General features: G+C 36.5%; 1 protein-coding gene across 13 annotated transcripts in view; it reads right to left on the minus strand.

Annotated features, from left to right (window-relative positions):
- GALNT13 (polypeptide N-acetylgalactosaminyltransferase 13) overlaps nt 1-18,092 on the minus strand; it is a 952,843-nt gene that overhangs the window by 248,341 nt on the left and 686,410 nt on the right. The gene's annotated exons all lie outside the window — the stretch shown is intronic.

Here is an 18,092-nt window from a genome sequence, read left to right on the forward strand (position 1 = left end):
AAAAAAAAATCAGAGATGACGAAAGGGTATAGGCTTCCAGAACATCTCTTGAATGTACAGAGGAATCACCTGGGGATTGGGTAACATGCAGTTTCTGGTTTAGCAGATCTAGGGTGCAGCCTGAGAATATACAGGTTTTAAAATGTTTCCAGGTGATTCAGATGCTGTTGATTCCTGGAACACACGGTTAAGTAAAAGGCTGCATCATAATTGTTATTAATTTTAGAACCTGATATTTTGGAGAAAAAAAAAAAAACTTAATTTTGCTGATAAATTAAAAGAAGTCCGGATTTTGCTTTTCAAGCCATCAAACTTGTAAAGTACATTTTTGATAAATAATATGCAGATGTTCAGAGAAGGAAATGGCAACCCACTCCACAGTTCCTGCATGGAGAATCCTGTGGACAGAGGAGCCTGGTGGTCTACACAGTCCATGGGGTCACACACAGTTGGATACAACTTGGCGACTAAACCATCATCATGCAGATGTTCTCGGTGGTCACTGCAATTTTAATGTGCAGGTGGCTCTCAGCCATATCCACTTGTCAACTTTTAGACATTTTTGTCACATATTGTTAAATCATTGTGATTATAGAATATTTTGAAAAAATGTCACTGGGTATCCAGACAGGAATAGAAGTTTATTCACCTTATGGTATTTTTCTTGGTAAAATATGCTGAAGAGCAAGAAAATTAAAATCTTTCCATAAAGTAAAATGAACCAGATATACCCTGCCACCAATAAATGACCTAATCCTCGACACAAAATTAGCATCATTAAAATTAGTCCCCTTCACAGGTGAGTGAAAAAAATCCAATATAGTGTGGGCATCAAAGGCATGTAATAAAATAAATATCAACTGTATGCCTGCAGAGACTCGAATCATTTTTTAAAGCAGTCTAAAATAACACCTCCTCAGTGAAGTTCTCTGTAATATAGCCAGGAAAGAATGTACATATGTCTAACCATTTTTTCAGTATATATTTATTTGAATAACATTCATTAAGCATCCACACTATGTAAGACATTGTGTATATAAAAAAAGTTCAAATGGAGGGTAGAAAAGGTAGGTTGATTCATAGTCATCTTTTCCCATTCTGGTAGCAAGATTAAAGTGGTTTCTACTAATATATGTCTCATCATCATTTGACTTGGTCTTCCAGGCAGTTTATCATTAAACAAACTTAGAAAGCTGTCTTGGTAAGTCAGAAAGGTCCTTGCCGAGATTCTCCTCAAACCTCCAATCTTCTGCCTCATCAAAACACCCCCTTACTTTCAGCATGCTGAACAAAATGAGTCATAAAGATGATTGTCATCATCAATAAAGAAGCAAAACTGAAAAAGCAGGCTGAAATCAGTCCAACAGTCAGCAACTACTGGTTTAACCCAAGGATAATAGTCTATGAAGGCTACTTATTATCATTTGTATATAAATCATTGCTTTTAAATTAAACCTCTTGCATGTTATGCTAAATGCTAATAAAGAAAAGTGAACAAGATATTTAGTAAAATAAATCATTTATAATATAAAAATAAAAGCAGATACTTAGATCCAGCTTCTCAACTTATTTCCATCATGCCTTATTTTTGTGGTTAGAAAAATCCACTCACAAATGTTAATTTTATATTCATTATATGTGATAACATTATAATGAACTAATTTACTAATAATGCAGCTATAATATTTTGCTACTTAGAGAAAATTTCCACTATGTCATTATTTAATGTAGCATAAAATAAAATGTGGTTAATATTTTATTAATTCATCCTTTCTCCTATATAAAGTTATTTTGCAAAAGAAACTTTGTATAATAAAATAGTTTATAGGATAATTCTTATTATACAAATTAATCATTTTCTATGTCTGTTGATCCAGTTACTGAAGCATACAAATATATATGAGCAAGGCTTTTTTTTATTTTTATAATCTTTAACAGATTTATGATACATTGAACTAGAATTATTGCCTATAATTCTTCAAACCTCTTGTCACCTAGGGTAACATACATCATTATTTTGTGCACCACTAGGAAAGAAAAATGTTGTCAAACCATAATAAAATGCTTTGTTATCTTGAATAGGATCTATTCAATACCTAAGCCTATAGCAAAAGCTCTCCAATTTATTTGGACATAGACTCCCATCAATATTTTAAGCTTGCTTATACATCAGTCACACTAATTTCATGTTGCTTTGAAATTTCTTTCATCTATTCTAAAGGGATTTCTCTAGTTTTGGGTTGTATTGCTTAACAAATGAGAGACATACATTTAGCATATATCTCAGTAACAAAATATTAATACAAAACAATTTCATCTTGTGAGTATCCTCCTTGGTACTATAAAACTGTGCTTGCAAACTTTTAGCGGCAAAGGAAATCTTGACAAAATTCAGATTCTGATTCTGTAGATCTGGTATGGGAATAAGGCTGTGAATTTCTAGTAAGACTCCTGGCAATATGGACACTGCTAGCCCTGAGTTGACATAATAAATAATTGATAATAAGGCTATCAGTCAGCTGTTGGTAAGCAAGAGAAACTGTAGTCATTGCTCCAATGCTAAACATTGGCTACATCTTATGAAATTCAATTTTTGCCACTGTTTCCTTCCTTTCTTTTCATACTGTAACATTTTGTTTCAATAAAGAATCATATTGCAATCTTTCTAAAGAAATATTGAATGACAAACTTCACACACAGAAAATAAATAGTGCATATAACTTAGTTGAGGCTTGATTATATGAATAGCGTTACCACATTCACACAGGCTTAGGGAACATTGCCTACACAACAACTGTAACTAACCATCAACTATAAAACATCTGGAGTGAGACACATGAAAGGTAGAAAGTGTATACTTAAAACAGGTAAATACAGTAATTTTTTCTTTAGCCATAGAAAAGTACTTAAAGTGTTGTTCGATTATTTTAGTTTTTTTAAAAATGCTTTTAGTATCAAAGCTGGATGAGTTTTTAAGTCAGTGATTTTTCCAGAAAAAAAATTAAAAACAAGGAAAATAAAACAGGGAACCTATATAATGGGATTGGGGGGAGTACTTAAAATAATTCTGTAGTTTTGACTTCTCTGAAAGTGAAGTCGCTCAGTCGTGTCCAACTCTTTGTGACCCCATGGACTGGATTTTCCAGGCAATAGTACTGGAGTGGATTGCCATTTCCTTCTTCAGGGGATCTTCCCAACCCAGGGATCGAACCCGGGTTTCCCGCATTGTAGACAGATGCTTTACCATCTGAGTCAAAGGGAAGTCCTATATAATGGGATTAGGGGGAGGTACTGAAAATAATTCTGTAGTTTTGACTTCTCTAATGATCTTTTAAGTGTATGCTTTTTACCTTTCATGTGTCTTACTCAGGATGAGTTTCATAGTTGATGGTTAGTTACAGGTGTCATGTAGGCAATATTCCTTAAGCTCCTGAGGCTGGGAAAGATTGAAGGCAGAAGAAGAGGACAATAGAGGGTGAGATGCTTGGATGCTTAGATGGCATCACTGACTTATTGGACACGAATTTGAGCAAGCTACTGGAGATGGTGAAGGACAGGGAAGTCTGATGTGCTGCAGTCCATGGGGTGGCAAAGAGTCAGACACAACTGAGTGAATAAACAACAGGAAGAATTTTACCACTTCAGCTTTTATCTTTCTCGCATAATCAGATTAAAATGTTGTGCTGCAGTCCATGTGGTCACAAATAGTAGGATGTGACTGGGCAACTGAAAGATGTACTCTGAAATGTGTGGTAGACATTGCTTGATCTACACAGCAGAGTGGGCTTCCCAGGTAGTGCCAGTGGTAAAGAATCTGCCTGCCAATGCAGGAGCCACAGGAAGCATCAGTTCAGTTCCCGGGTAGGGAAGACCCCCTGCAGGAGGAAATGGCAATCCACTTCAGTACTCTTGCCTGGAGAATTCCAAGGACAGAGGAACCTGGTGTGCTACAGTCCTTGGGACTGCAAAGAGTCAGACATGACTTAGCATGCATGCCTCACAACAGAGTAAAGCTCAGAATCTCCAAAAGGTGAAATTGGAAAGGACTTTCAAAGTTGACTGGACCGAGAAGCCTGGCAGGCTACAGTCCATGGGGTCACAGTCAGTCAGACATACCAGAGCAACTAACACTTTCACTTTCACTTTTCAAAGTTGACTAATTCAAATATTTATTTCACAGGATACAAATCTCAAGTCACAGAGCTACTTCAATATCCTGCATAATAAAGCAATAAATGATATTGCTAATAAAATAATTTATGATTTAATAATATTAGTAAAGATAATGATTTCTGCTCCATAATATATACTAGATCAAATGTCTTAAATGATATTGTAGGTGTCTGAAAATTAAAAAAAAAATTTTATGCACTTAAAAAAATAAGTTATATATTTATAAATATATATATTTATAAAAAGAGAAGTAGATTCCCTGCTGCTGCTGCTAAGTTGCTTCAGTCGTGTTCGACTCTGTGCGACCCCATAGATGGCAGCCTACCAGGCTCCCCCATCCCTGGGATTCTCCAGGCAAGAATACTGGAGTGGGTTGCCTTTTCCTTCTCCCTAGGATCATTTAATTAAAACTAAGTATAGAAAGTCAGCTATCACTGAAATTATGTATATATGGATCAAATACTCTTAGCAATCTGTCTTTTGAAGACATTATTTATCTTTTATGTAAATATCTAAATAGAATTGGAAATTTTGACATAATTGTGAGAGCACAATGTATATGTAGTTAACTTTGAGAGTAAATGTGTCAGACTGCAATAGCAATTTTAATCAATTTGAAAGATATTTGATACCCAATACTCAAATTGAGCTCCTGAAATCTGGTATTCCAACAAGATCATAAGCTTTATCCTAGCAGAATTTCATATTTGCATTATATTTTGACATTCTAAATCTATAATACTTGAAAGAAAATCAAAGTTTATTTCCTTTTAATTCCATAATTATCTGTCACTCTAAATCCTGGCTGCACATCAGAATCATCCCATAAGAATGAAAAAAAAAAACAAACAAACTGGTATGTAGGTTTTATCCACAGAGATTCTGATTTAGGTGTCTGGGGTGTGGCTATGGATAATAAGATTAAAAAGAAATCTCTCCTGGGCATTCAAATGTGCAGCCAAAACTGAGATCAGTTACCCAAATTTATTTAACAGAACCACTGATATGACATACAGATATACATCAACATTTTGCTTACATCAACATTTTAAAATAGGATATATAAGGTTAGTATTTTTTTCTATGTATGAACTAAAATAAGTCACTATTTCCTTTCACTATAAATACTGGAGTCAGAAAGTCTTCTCTACTTCATTTACAATCTCCTCTGTCATCTGGATATATACTAATGCTTATCCAGTTTTCTGTGCATCAGCTGTTGACTTATAAATGTAGGAGAAATAAATGCAACTGCTCTTCTTTGGAGAGAATATGGTGATAGAATCACATTTCCTCCCTGTGGAACATGGAAATACAGTGAGATAGTGTTCCTATTTACCATCTTTCCCCTTGGCTATGTCCACATTAGAGAAACATAGATTGTTACAATTTGATTTTATCCTTTTCAAAGCTATATTGATGTTTTCATATAAGCTACTGAACACAACACACCACATCAAAGAAAGAAAAATTGACTATAAGATGAGAATGTGAAATCACAAAGGATCCATAATTACACAGTGGTTTAGTTAGACACAATCCATTTAGGACTCCAAACAAAGGCTGTCAACATTGTAGTTTGCATGACTTGTTGAAATGCGGCTCAGTGAGTCAGTGGCTACTTTTAACTGGCTCAAACAAAGATTAATAACAGTAATTTAAAATGAAGACTTACAATACAAGTCCTCTCTATACTTCTTATTTTTAAGAGCTGTAGGAATTGTATTGAACCTTTCAGAATTATGGGTGGTTTCAATGTTTCCCAATTCCTTAACATTTATATTCACAGAAAGAAATTTCATCATTTTCTAATGCATCCAGGCAACAAAAGCCTGGGCAACAGGAAAGTGATTCTTTCATAACTGAAAGCTTGGAGCCTCAAGTAAAATGAAGCACTTAATTTTGCAAGGTATCCTATATGTTTCTTTGTATATACATTGTGTTAAACCTTCCAAAAGTTAAGTTCCTATAAGTCATAATTACTTGACTGGTTAAAAAAAATTTTTTTTTACAAAGTGTTAGTCACTCAAGTGTATCTGGCTCTTCCTTATCCTGTGGAATGTAGCCAGCTAGACTCCTCTGTCCATGGAATTCTCCAGGCAGAATATTGGAGTGGGTAGCCATTCCCTTCTCCAGGGGATCTTTCCAAACTAGGGATCAAACTCAGGTCTCCAGCATTGCAGGCAGATTCTTTACCATATGAACCACCAAGGAAGTTGATAAACACTTGCCACAAACACCTTTGTTTTAAATTCAGGTAGACTTGGGCTCCCCAGGTGGTGCTAGTGGTAAAGAACCTGCCTGCTGATGCAAGAGGCATAAGAGACACTGGTTTGACCCCAGGGTTCGGAAGGTCCCTTGAAGGAGGGTATGGCAAACCACTTCAGTGTTCTTGCCTGGAGAATCCCCTGGACAGAGGTGCCTGGAGGGCTACAGTCCATAGGGTCGCAAAGAATCGGACAGGACTGAAGTGACTTAGCACACAGCATGAACAGACCTTGTATTCATCCTTGGCCTATTTGCTGTCATATCCATTCCTTGATCCTGTTTTCTTTGATGTATTGGGGTGGGCATAACAGGAGGGTTACTGAGCAGGACTTTTTCCCAGGACTCTTCTGCTTGTCGGTTTCTATATGAAACATGCCATGAGGACCCTGGGTAGGGAGTGCTATGCAGGAAAAAGGAGGAACAGGGAGCTTCTTTCTCTCTACTTCCCTAATCCCAGAGAAGACTACTCAGCCCCCTTCTGCAGTCCTGCACTTCATATATGACTCAATCATTTTCCTCATTATACACTTTCACAATAAATACAACTAATACAATAGACTAGGAGATTTTTTAATAAGAGGAGGTTAATTTTATTTGTCTCTCTCTTCGGAAGGTAGTATTCTGCAAGTCACATAATATATTTTATAAGATGTTGATGAATGAAAACTTGACAAGGCAGGCTATTGTATTAATCAGCAGATCGATGTCCCAATCATAATTCTATACTATTATAATCTGTACTAGAGGTGTAGAAATGCCAAGTTTTCTACATCTTTTTTATATTTTCAGTTGGTTTTGGTTTTTAAGCTTGTAGAGCCAGGACAAATAAATGAGTAAGGGTTAGGGAAGGGAAAGAATGTAAGAAAATTGGTCTACAAGTCATTCTATTATAACACATTCCTCTTGAACATAAGTGGCATCATTCTATTTTGATATATTTGAGAAGGCTCTGTGTCTGGAAATTCTATGTTTACATCTTCATTTTGCCATTCAGGATCTGTGAGCAAACTCTTGAAGTTACAGTTTTGTCATCACCTAAATTGGAGTAAAACTGCTTGCTATATCTATATTCTGGGGTTTTGGAAGAAATGAATAAAATCATTAAGGAATTATATGAATGTAATTTTTATTATATTCTTATATTATAAAGCACTATATATGAGATGGGCTTCCCTGGTGGCTCAGATAGTAAAAAATCTGCCTGCAGTGCAGGAGACCCAGGTTTGATCCCTAGGTCAGGAAGATCCCTTGGAGAATGTAATGGCAACCCACTCCAGTATTCTTGCCTGGAGAATTCCAAGGATAGAGGAGCCTGTCAGGCTACAGTCCATGGAATCACAAAGAATTGGATATGACTGAGTGATGAACACACACATATATAAGATATTATAGGTAAGGTCTTATAATTACTTGGCTCAGCCTTACTGCTGATAGGATTCTGATCACAGCCATGTTAACTCGCCTTTTATTCTTAGTTTCTGTGCCAAGCATCTGTTTTATTCTTCATTTTCAATGCAGTTTCAATAGGTTTGGTGCCTAGACCATCCTGGCTTGAAAACTGCTTTACTTCTTTGTCCAGTGTAGCAGTGTGGAGTCAAGGTCCTACCTTTTTCCCTTTTAGTTCTTTAAAGTCATTTATTGTTGTAATCAGAAATTTCTGTGGCTGGCTGTGGCTGTCTGCTATTAAATCTTCCTGCTCCCTTACCTTAATCTCTGCTTAATATTTTCTGCTAGAAGATCTCTAAAGGTGAATTTCTGCTGAGATCTCTGCTTGTTGCCTGCTCTTCAATATCCATGAGTTAATTCTGTTAACTTGTGTTCTGTCCTATTACCAAAGCTGTAAAAGCTCCCCACAACTTCCTCCACCCTATAGTGAATCTGATTATCAAAACTTGCATTCCTCATCTAGGGTTAGGCCATCTCCTCCTGTCGTCAAACCCTGATTTAAAAAATGAAAAAGCATCATAAGAAAGAAGTACTAAGCATTAAACATTTATTGAACACTTAATTACATAGCAGACATTGTGCTACATGTTTTCTATGGATCATCTCATTTGACCTTGCCAACGAACTGAAATCTGCAATGACACAGGTTAAATATCAGAACTAAGAGAAGGCTATGAACTTATAAATGGTTTCATGCTTCAAAAAAATTCCAGAAAATAAAACTATTCAAACAATTAATTGCTCAAAAAAATTCACTTATTAGGGAGACTAGGTTGTTTGGTTGTCTTCTCAGAACAATATATAGAGAGACTGCTTGCTTATCAGTTGACCTCAAAACTTTCCCCTCAATATACCCACCAGTATTAAACTACCACATCACACACTGATGTCAACTACACATTGGCACTTACCAAGAGCATTGCCAATGACTGAACAACAATGGCGTTTGCCATCTGCCTCTGTGGAGATTGAACCCCGTGCTGCTACAGCTATTGACCTTCAACAACCCCTGAGGGATCAGGGTGGAGTGAGGCACTCTGTGCTCCAGGGAATCTGATGGGACAGGTCTTTAGAGTGTTGGATGTTTTTAGGAACAGATTTTATGATCTCAATCCTTGCATCTCCTCATATCTAGAGAAGCACTAAATCGCTTCATGGTGACATCAGATCCTCATGACCAACAAAAAACCTTTTGCAAAATAAGTGCTTAATGGTATTGAACTCCCCCTTCACTAAAACTTTATATATTGACCTTCCATTCTCGGAGCTATCTGAGATGCTGTCTCCCAGGCTTCCGTCATCATTTTGTCCCAAATCAAACTTAACTCTCAACTTGTGCATCTTTTTAGTTGCCACTAACCAGTCTCAATAAGATTCCTGCATTAAAAGACCTGTCTTAATCCACTTAAACCCAGACTCCCAATCTCTATAAATATCTATATTTGCTTCCTTTTCCTCAACTTCTAGAACTGTCTGTTAAGGTGGTGGATATTCTGGTGATCTTCTACGGACTCTTCATAATACTCCTATAAAAATAATTAAGAATTATATGTTATATAATAATCATATAATTATTCTTAAAATAATTATAACTATAATCCTTATAAGATTCCAAATTACTCCCATTTGATAATGACAATCTGAACATCAGTTAAGTAACTTGCTTTAAGTGACAGACATGGGTTTCAAACCCTGGAAATCTGATATTAAGTTACATAATTTAAGTTACATTAAGTTAGACAAAAACAAATATCATATATTAATGCATATACATGGATCCTAGAAAAATGGTACTGATGAACCTATTTTTATGGCAGGAATACAAATACAGATATAGAGAACAGAATAATGGACACAGAGGAGGAAGAAGATGCAGGGAAGAAGATAGGGGAAGAATTGAGGAGTAGTATTGCTATATGTACACACTACTGCTCTGGGTCTCTTGAGTTTGGATGCCTTTTTGTTCACCATCTCATAGGCAAGACTTCAGTCTCCATGACCTTCAGTGACTTCCAAAGGGCAGAACAGTTACTAGTCAAAGGAGGAGCAACTACAAAACCACCTGAGGCTAGATTAAGTGGATCAGAGAGGCTCATCACGATTAGAAGACCTAACCCCTAAAACCCCGCACAGAACCTCAGTTTGGAAAATTTCCAGAAGAAAAAAAGCATGAGAGAATGCTACTCCCTTGAACATTATCACATATCCCTGCCTGACTATATAACCTCACCTTACTCACCTAGGAAGGGACACAGTTCTTGAGGCACGAGCATACTGTGCCTTCACCTAGCAAAGTAATAAAGCCACTCTTTCCTTCTCCTCCAAGACTCTATTTCCATATTTCTGTTTGGCACAAATGCAAATAGAGCCAAGATTTTGGCAACACTGATGTTGGCTACATGTTAGCAAGGTAATAATGCTCAAAATCCTTCAAGTTAGGATTCATAGTACCTGAACTGAGAAATTCCATATCTACAATCTGGATTTAGAAAAGTTAGAGGAACCAGAGATCAAATTGCTGTTGATCCACTGGATCATAGAAAAAGCAAGAGAAATACAGAAAAACATCTACTTCTGCTTCAATGACTATGCTAAAGCCTCTGATTGTATAGATCACAACAAACTGGGGAAAATTCTTCAAGAAATGGGAATACCACACCACCTGACCTGCCTCCTGAGGAAAGTATATGCAGGTCAAGAAACAACAGTGAGAACAGGACACGGAACAACAGACTGCTTCCAAATTAGGAAAGGAGTACATCAAGGCTGTATATTGTCACCCTGCTTATTTAACTTCTATGCAGAGTACATCATGAGAAATGCTAGGCTGGATCAAGCACAAGCTGGAATCAAGATTGCCGGGAGAAATATCAATAACCTCAGATATGCAGATGACACCATTCTTATGGCAGAAAGTAGAGAGGAACTAAAGAGCTTCTTTATGAAAGTGAAAGAGGAGAATGAAAAGGCTGGCTTAAAACTCAACATTCAAAAAACTAAGATCATAGCATCTGGTTCCATCACTTCATGGCAAATAGGTGTGGAAACAATGGTAACAGTGACAGACTATTTTTGGGGGCTCCAAAATCACTACATATGGTGACTGCAGCCATGAAATTAAAAGATGCTTGCTCCTTGGAAGAAAAGCTATGACAAAACTAGAGAGCATATTAAAAAACAGAGACATCCCTTTACCGACAATGGTCTGTATAGTCAAAGCTATGGTTTTTCCATTAGTCATGTATGGATGTGAGAGATGGACCATAAAGAAGGCTGAGTGCCAAAGACTTGATGCTTTTGAACTGTGGTGTTGGAGAAGACTCTTGAGGGTCCCTTGGACTGCAAGAGGATCAAACCAGTCAATTCTGAAGGAAATCAATCCTGAATATTCTTTGGAGGCACTGATGCTGAAGCTAAAGTTCCAATACTTTGGCCACCTGATGCAAAGAGCTGACTCATTTGAAAAGACACTGATGCTGGGAAAGGTTGAAGGCAGAAGGAGCAACGGAATCACTGACTCAATGGTTTTGAGTTTAAGCACGCTCCAGGGGATGGTGAATGACAGGGAAGCCTGGCATGCTGCAGTTCACAGGGTTGTAAAGAGTTGGACATGACTGAGCAACTGAATGACAACAACTCTCAGCTAAAAACATGCACAACCTGAGAGTTGCAAGTTAAGTTTTATTGGGGCAAAAGGAGGACGGAAGCCTTGGAGACAGCACCTCAGATAGCTCTGAAAGGCTGCTCCATAGAGGTAGTGGAGGAAGGTCAATATGTAATATATTGTGAAGGAGGAGTTCAGTGAAATCAAGCACTTATTTTACAGAAAGTTTTCTGCTCCTCATGAGGAGCTGATGTCACCATGAAGGCAATTAATGCTTTTTTAGATGTGAGGAGATACAAGGATTGGGATCATGAAATCAGGTACTGAAAATACCTAACTATCTAAAGACCTGTTTCAATAGTTTTCTGGAACACTGAGTGCCTCACTTTCTATTCTAAATCCCCCTCAAGGAGTGTCAAAAGCCAGCAACTGCAGCAGCATAGGTAGATGGCAAATGCCTTTGTGGTTGTCACTTTGTTTGTTCAGTCCTTAAGTTGTGTCCGACTCTTTGCAGCCCCATGGACTGCAGCAAGAGAATTCCAAAAAACTATCTATTCCTGCTTCATTGACTACGCTAAAGCCTTGACTGTGTGGATCACAACAATGTGTGGAAAATTTTTAAAGAGATGGGAATACCAGACCATATTACCCATCTCCTGAGAAATCTGTATGCAGGACAAGAGGCAGCAGTTAGAACTAGAACAGACTGGTTCAAAACTGGGAAAGGAATACCTCAAGGCTGTATAAGGTCACCCTGCTTATTTAACATATATTCAGAGTGCATGTGTGCATGCTAAATTGCTTCAGTTGTGTTCTATTCTTCGTGACCTTATGGACCACGACCTGCCAAGCTTCTCTGCTCATGGGCTTCTTCAGGCAAGAATTCCAGAGCCATTTGTAGTGCCCTCTGCCAGGGGATATGCAGAGTTAAATACAAGATTGTAAAGAGATTATATTCCCAAAAAATCTGCTATTGTACCTCTTTCTTGATAAGATAAGGCCCTTTCTCATTTAGGGAAGAAACTACCTTCAGTTAGGTAGAATTCTTAGACAAGGTACTTGTAGAAGCAGACAAGGAGCCTGAAGGTGTGCCTTCCAGGAAAACAGTAACTGCTTTGAATGAGACAAGGGAAAACTTTACTTTGCTCCAGGAAGGTGGGCACTTGAAGTGGGAAAGATTAAAGCAAAGAGGAAACAGGAACTGGGGAGAGGAAATGAGCAAGTAAAATGATGAGAGGCAAAAGTGACCTGTAGACTTTCCTCAGGATGTGATAACTGTAAGAGATTTTAAAGATGAGGTTCAGATGGTGAAAGTGTCTGCCTACAATGCGGGAGACCCGGGTTCAATCCCTGGGACAGGAAGATCTCCTGGAGAAGGAAATGGCAACCCACTCCATTATTCTTGCCTGGAAAATCCCATGGACGGAGAAGCCTGGTAGGCTACAGTCCATAGGGTCGCAAAGAATTGGACACGACTGAGCGACTTCACTTTCACTTTTCACTTTATGTCTAAAGTAGGGCTTCCCTAGTGACTCAGGTGGAAAAGAATCCACCTGCAATGCAGGAGACCTGAGTTTGATCCTTGGGTTAGGAGGATCCCCTGGAGAAGGAAATAGCTTACCCACTCCAGGATTCTTGACTGGAAAATCCCATGGACAGAGGATCCTGGTGGGTTGCAGTCCATGGGGTTGCAAAGAATTATACTTGACTGAGCAACTAACACTATGTCTACATTTGACTACAGTGTTATAATGCAACCCCACTTCCCCTCTATCATCCATTAAATCTGTCCTACTCATAAATGCACTGTGTTGGTGATTACATAAGTTTGTCTCTCATTTAAGAAAGAAGACAGGTATAGTATCTGGATTGGATTGTGAGAAAGAAAAAGCAGTCACAAAAGAGTAAGTCCCCCAGGGAACTGAATCAATCTTGGAAAGACTGTTCTTTAGGGTTGAAGCTAACTTATCTTGACTTTAACAGATTGGGTACACTAAGTTGATATCTGATTTATATTAAAAAAATAAAACTTATTTTAGATCTCTTTCTACCAAATAAGGGGCAACCATATACTCCTACCAGTGTTACTTGAATGTTAATAGTTGCTAAACAATCTCTTTTTTTCCAGTACATAAAAATAAGTATTGTACAAGAAAGTTTTATATTCTTTCTATTGTGTAGAATTCTCTTTAATTTTGGAAATGAACTATAATTCAACTCTGTATCTAAAAGCAAAAGAATACCATTCAAGTAGGTCTTATGGCCTTTGTTGTTTTGACACATGAATTTAGAAGCTTGTTCTCTTTCTGCGAGCTCTGAATATAATTCTTTCATGTTACTGAAAGTACTTAACAATGAGTTGTCTAAAATGTGTTTCTCGAATGCAGTAACTATAATTAAAGTGACTTTGCAACAAAATCACTCAGTGTTGTCTTTTATAAGCTTAAACTTTCACATTTGCTAGTAAAATAACACTGATTTCAATGTGCATGGAATCAGGAACAAGCTTTACCTCCACCCTCATTTACGGCCTCATTCAAGTCAACTGACCACTCTGAGCCTTGTGGTTTTCACTTCTCTGAGATAATAAAACCACCACACAGGTTGGCAGACAGGGACTCTGATTTTGACATGATGATGATGATGTTGACATCATGAGTCATCAATCCCGATGAGTCCTCCTTCAGCATCTTTCTTATTCTTCGCTGCTACTATGTCTACATAGATGATCATCACCCTTTCTCTCAGTTATTGCATGGAATCAATATGGTGCATTTAGGGGGCATTTTGACTCTTAAAGTGTATCCCTCTCATAGCAGACCAGAATGCAAATCTAAGCATTTATTTATTCAAATATTTTGATGGCTCTTAATTGTCTAATGTTAAATTCTATAAAAATTCTTCCTGGCTTAGTGTCACATATATTACCTTCTCTTCTCATGATGGCCTTTAACTCCTCAGCAATATCGAACATCTTAAAGTTCCTTCAGGAAACATAGCTCTCTCATGCCTTCATCTTTTTCAGTCTCTAGAATTCCTTGTATTTGGATTGCTGTCTTCCCTGAAGTGCTCACACACGTTATTCACCACAGGGCTCAATCACACTTCCTCAATGAAACCATATTTCCTCCCAGGACATCCAACTGCTCACTCACCTAAACTCCCAGAACATTTTATACATTTATCTCCCTTCCCTCTATAACATTTTTTTCATATCAAGAATGGAGTCTTTCTGAAGTGTGTGGAAAACTCTCTATGGTACTGTAGCTACTATTTTAAGAAAAAGTTTGAAATGTTCCCAGAAAAGATTCCTTTCTTCTCAGTATTCTTCTAAAGAGACTTTCTAGCTAAATAATTCTCTGAATCTAAAATATTCACTTGCTTATCAAATACACACACACAGACACATATTATAAAACATTCTTGAGGAAAGATAGAGTTATAGATAATAAAAGAAAGTTCAGTTGGTGAAGTGGGGCTCTATATGCAGAATGAATCAAGATGGATAGTGTTTCAGGCAAAACTCTGTGTCAAGAGGTGAAGTGCTGGCAAGGGGAGAAAGCATTGCCATGGGGCACCCAGCAACAAGCAGAAGACAGATACTAACAGAAAATTGGTAATATTTATGGGACCTAGTATCAAGGAACAAGGATCAAATCTAGGGGATGAATTCAGATTTGGAAGAACTCAATATCTGAAAGCTTAGAGAAAGTAAAGAACTCACTCATTAAAAAAAAAAAATAAGTTTTCTGCTTTATTGCGCCAAACATATTAATACACAAGTACAAGAAATGTGCTCAGTTTATGGATTAGAGGATAATATACGCATTAGATCTTAGGATCAAAGTGGTAATTAAAAGTGATACACAGGATCAGGCAAAATGTAAAACAGAGTTTTCAACTAGAATTAGGGCCACAACTAGTTTATGCTTTGTGTGGTTAGAAGAATGTGTGAGTCCTGGACAGTGGAATCGTGCCACCACAAACTTAAAAGCAAATTAGGCTTTTGTACCCAGAAATAGGCCCTCTTTCTTCCAGTGAGACACAGACCTCACCAAGGTGCACAACATCGTTAGAAGACCACACCACTCACTCCTTCAGGGGGGTGACTGTGCCGTGCACACAGCGGACCACCCTACAGGCGTGCCCTAAGCCTTGAAACATTTCACATATCCAGATTTACAGAGATGATTAGTTCTATTTTCAGAAGCACAGTTGTATCTTTAGAACTGGGGATAGAATGAATAGTGGGGCAGAAAATCAGACAGGTAATTGTACTTTATTTGAATGGGGTCAATGTGGAGAGCCTATCTATATGAAGTAAAGTCTGGGGGCTTTGTGAGAATTTATTTTTTTCACTTTGGCTTAGACAGTGTCTTCATTTATTTTTAGCTTTCTTTACTATTAGGCACTTTATATCTATATATCCATCTATATTTACTTATAAAATACATGTTATAGTCAATAATACTCCATGAAATTAAATAGCATAGATTTCTAACACTAAAGAAATGCTTCAGGGAACAATTATAAGTTGTTCCCTATCACAGAACTTAAACACCATGTTATATATTTTTACAAAAATATTTTAAATCCACGAATGAGAACAAAATTAAGATCAAAGTCTCATGTGTGAAACAAGTGAAGAAATCACAGAAACCAAGCTTCATTATCTATTAAGATAATATTAAAAAATATCATATAGCAATGGCAAGGCTTAATCATTACCAAATTAAGTATCAGTTAAAAGACTACACACATCATGAATTTCTTTTCTATTTCTCCCACCCATTTTAAAATGAGAAATACTTCCTTTTCTCTCTGTATTATTTCTCATTAAGTACATCAATTTCTATCAATGGCAACAATATGCACATCATTTTGGGAAAAGAGAATTTTGTCTGATTTTTCCACATCTTTAGACTCAGGTCAACATTTGGGGGCAAGAGTACAACTGAAGAAATGCTTTGTAATTCATAGTGCATCATAACAGGAGGCTCATGATGCTGATTTATGTTACTACTAATATAATGTTGACCACTTGAATAGGGTGGAGTCTGCCAGGTTTCCCTAATGTACTGTGCTTTCCTATTGTAACAATAAGTATCTTGTGAGGAGACTACTTGAGATTTTGTAAAATGTTTTATCTTTATCAAAATTTAACTCCTAATTATATCAGCCAAGCCTATAATATACATGCATAGTGGTCTCAGTAAATTTCTAGGCGTAACATAGCTGATTTAAAGGTAAATGCAGACACAATTTTATAACATATTGACAAATCTCTGGACTATAAAAGTTGTACCAATTTGCTTTCTCATCTCAATGCTTGACAGTTTTGTTTTCCTGTAGTTTTGCAAACAGAATGTGGTACCAAACTTAAAAATTTTTACCCATCTGATGGGTGGGTAAAAATATCTCAGTCACTTTAACATGCATTTCTCTAACTAGGAATGAAGTCAAACATTCTTCAATGTGTTTAGTATGTTTAAAAGTCAACTTTCTGTGTGTGTGTGTGTGTGTATGAATGAATATCTGTTCTAGTTTTTTGTCCATTTTTGCTTTGAAGGCGTGTTCTTTCTTTGCTTCTTTGTTTTCTTCTGTGTCCCTGGAATTTTCAGAAATCTTTAATTATAGAAATAATGATTCTTTTATCTATGATATACCTGCTGATATTTTCTATCAGTTTGATACTTGTATTTTTATTTTACTTATATTTTTCTATGTGAAAGGCTTTTTATTATATGTGTTCAAATGTATTGCTATATTCTTTCATGCATATGAATTATAATGAAAATTAGATCATTTCTGTCTGCCAAGGTTATAAAGGAATTCAGTGTTTTTTTGTTGTTTTTTTTTTTTAATTTAGATTGCTGATTGACATGGTACTTATGCTTTAGTATGGATTGAGGAATGGATCCAATTATATATTTTTCCAAATGACTAAGCAATTATTATTATTATGACCAGGACAGTGATTTTAAGATGTCACGTTGTTATCTCAAACATCCATTTATTCTTGTTATTTATCTCTATACATCCTATTTCATTTCCTTGTCTGTTTATGCATGATCCACTATTGCAGTCTTTTAATTATAGAGCTTTATACTATGTTTCATTGAATAGTAAGCCTAGTTCTCTCTTACAGCTTTATTTTTGGCATTGTTATCCTGGTATGTTTATTCTCTGTGTGAGGCTCTCTATCCATCTTATGTTAATGCATTTCAAAATATCAGTATACTTCCCATTAAATTTTGAAGTATGATTATTAACTAGAGTTTGATTTTTAATTGTTTTTCTTAGTTTTTTCTTTTAGTAGAAAATTTACATTTAGAAAAATGTAAATACTATGAAGTATATAAATTGCATGTGCTCTTCTGTATAACACATTATATTCTCTCTCAGTCTCTCTCTTCACACATATGCTCACACAGTAAAAAAAAAAAAAATTAAACTTCTTGTTTTATCTAAAATATCTGAAGAACAACCTTATTACCAAGCATCTTCTGAATTGCAAAGAATACCTAAAGTCAAAGCAATCTCCATATATCAATTCCTCCCTTCTCATCATTAACATCTCATAAATGCCCAGAGCCTCAAT

The sequence above is a fragment of the Bubalus kerabau genome, chromosome 3 (genome assembly GCF_029407905.1).
Source record: "Bubalus kerabau isolate K-KA32 ecotype Philippines breed swamp buffalo chromosome 3, PCC_UOA_SB_1v2, whole genome shotgun sequence".
NCBI classification, from domain to species: domain Eukaryota; kingdom Metazoa; phylum Chordata; class Mammalia; order Artiodactyla; family Bovidae; genus Bubalus; species Bubalus kerabau.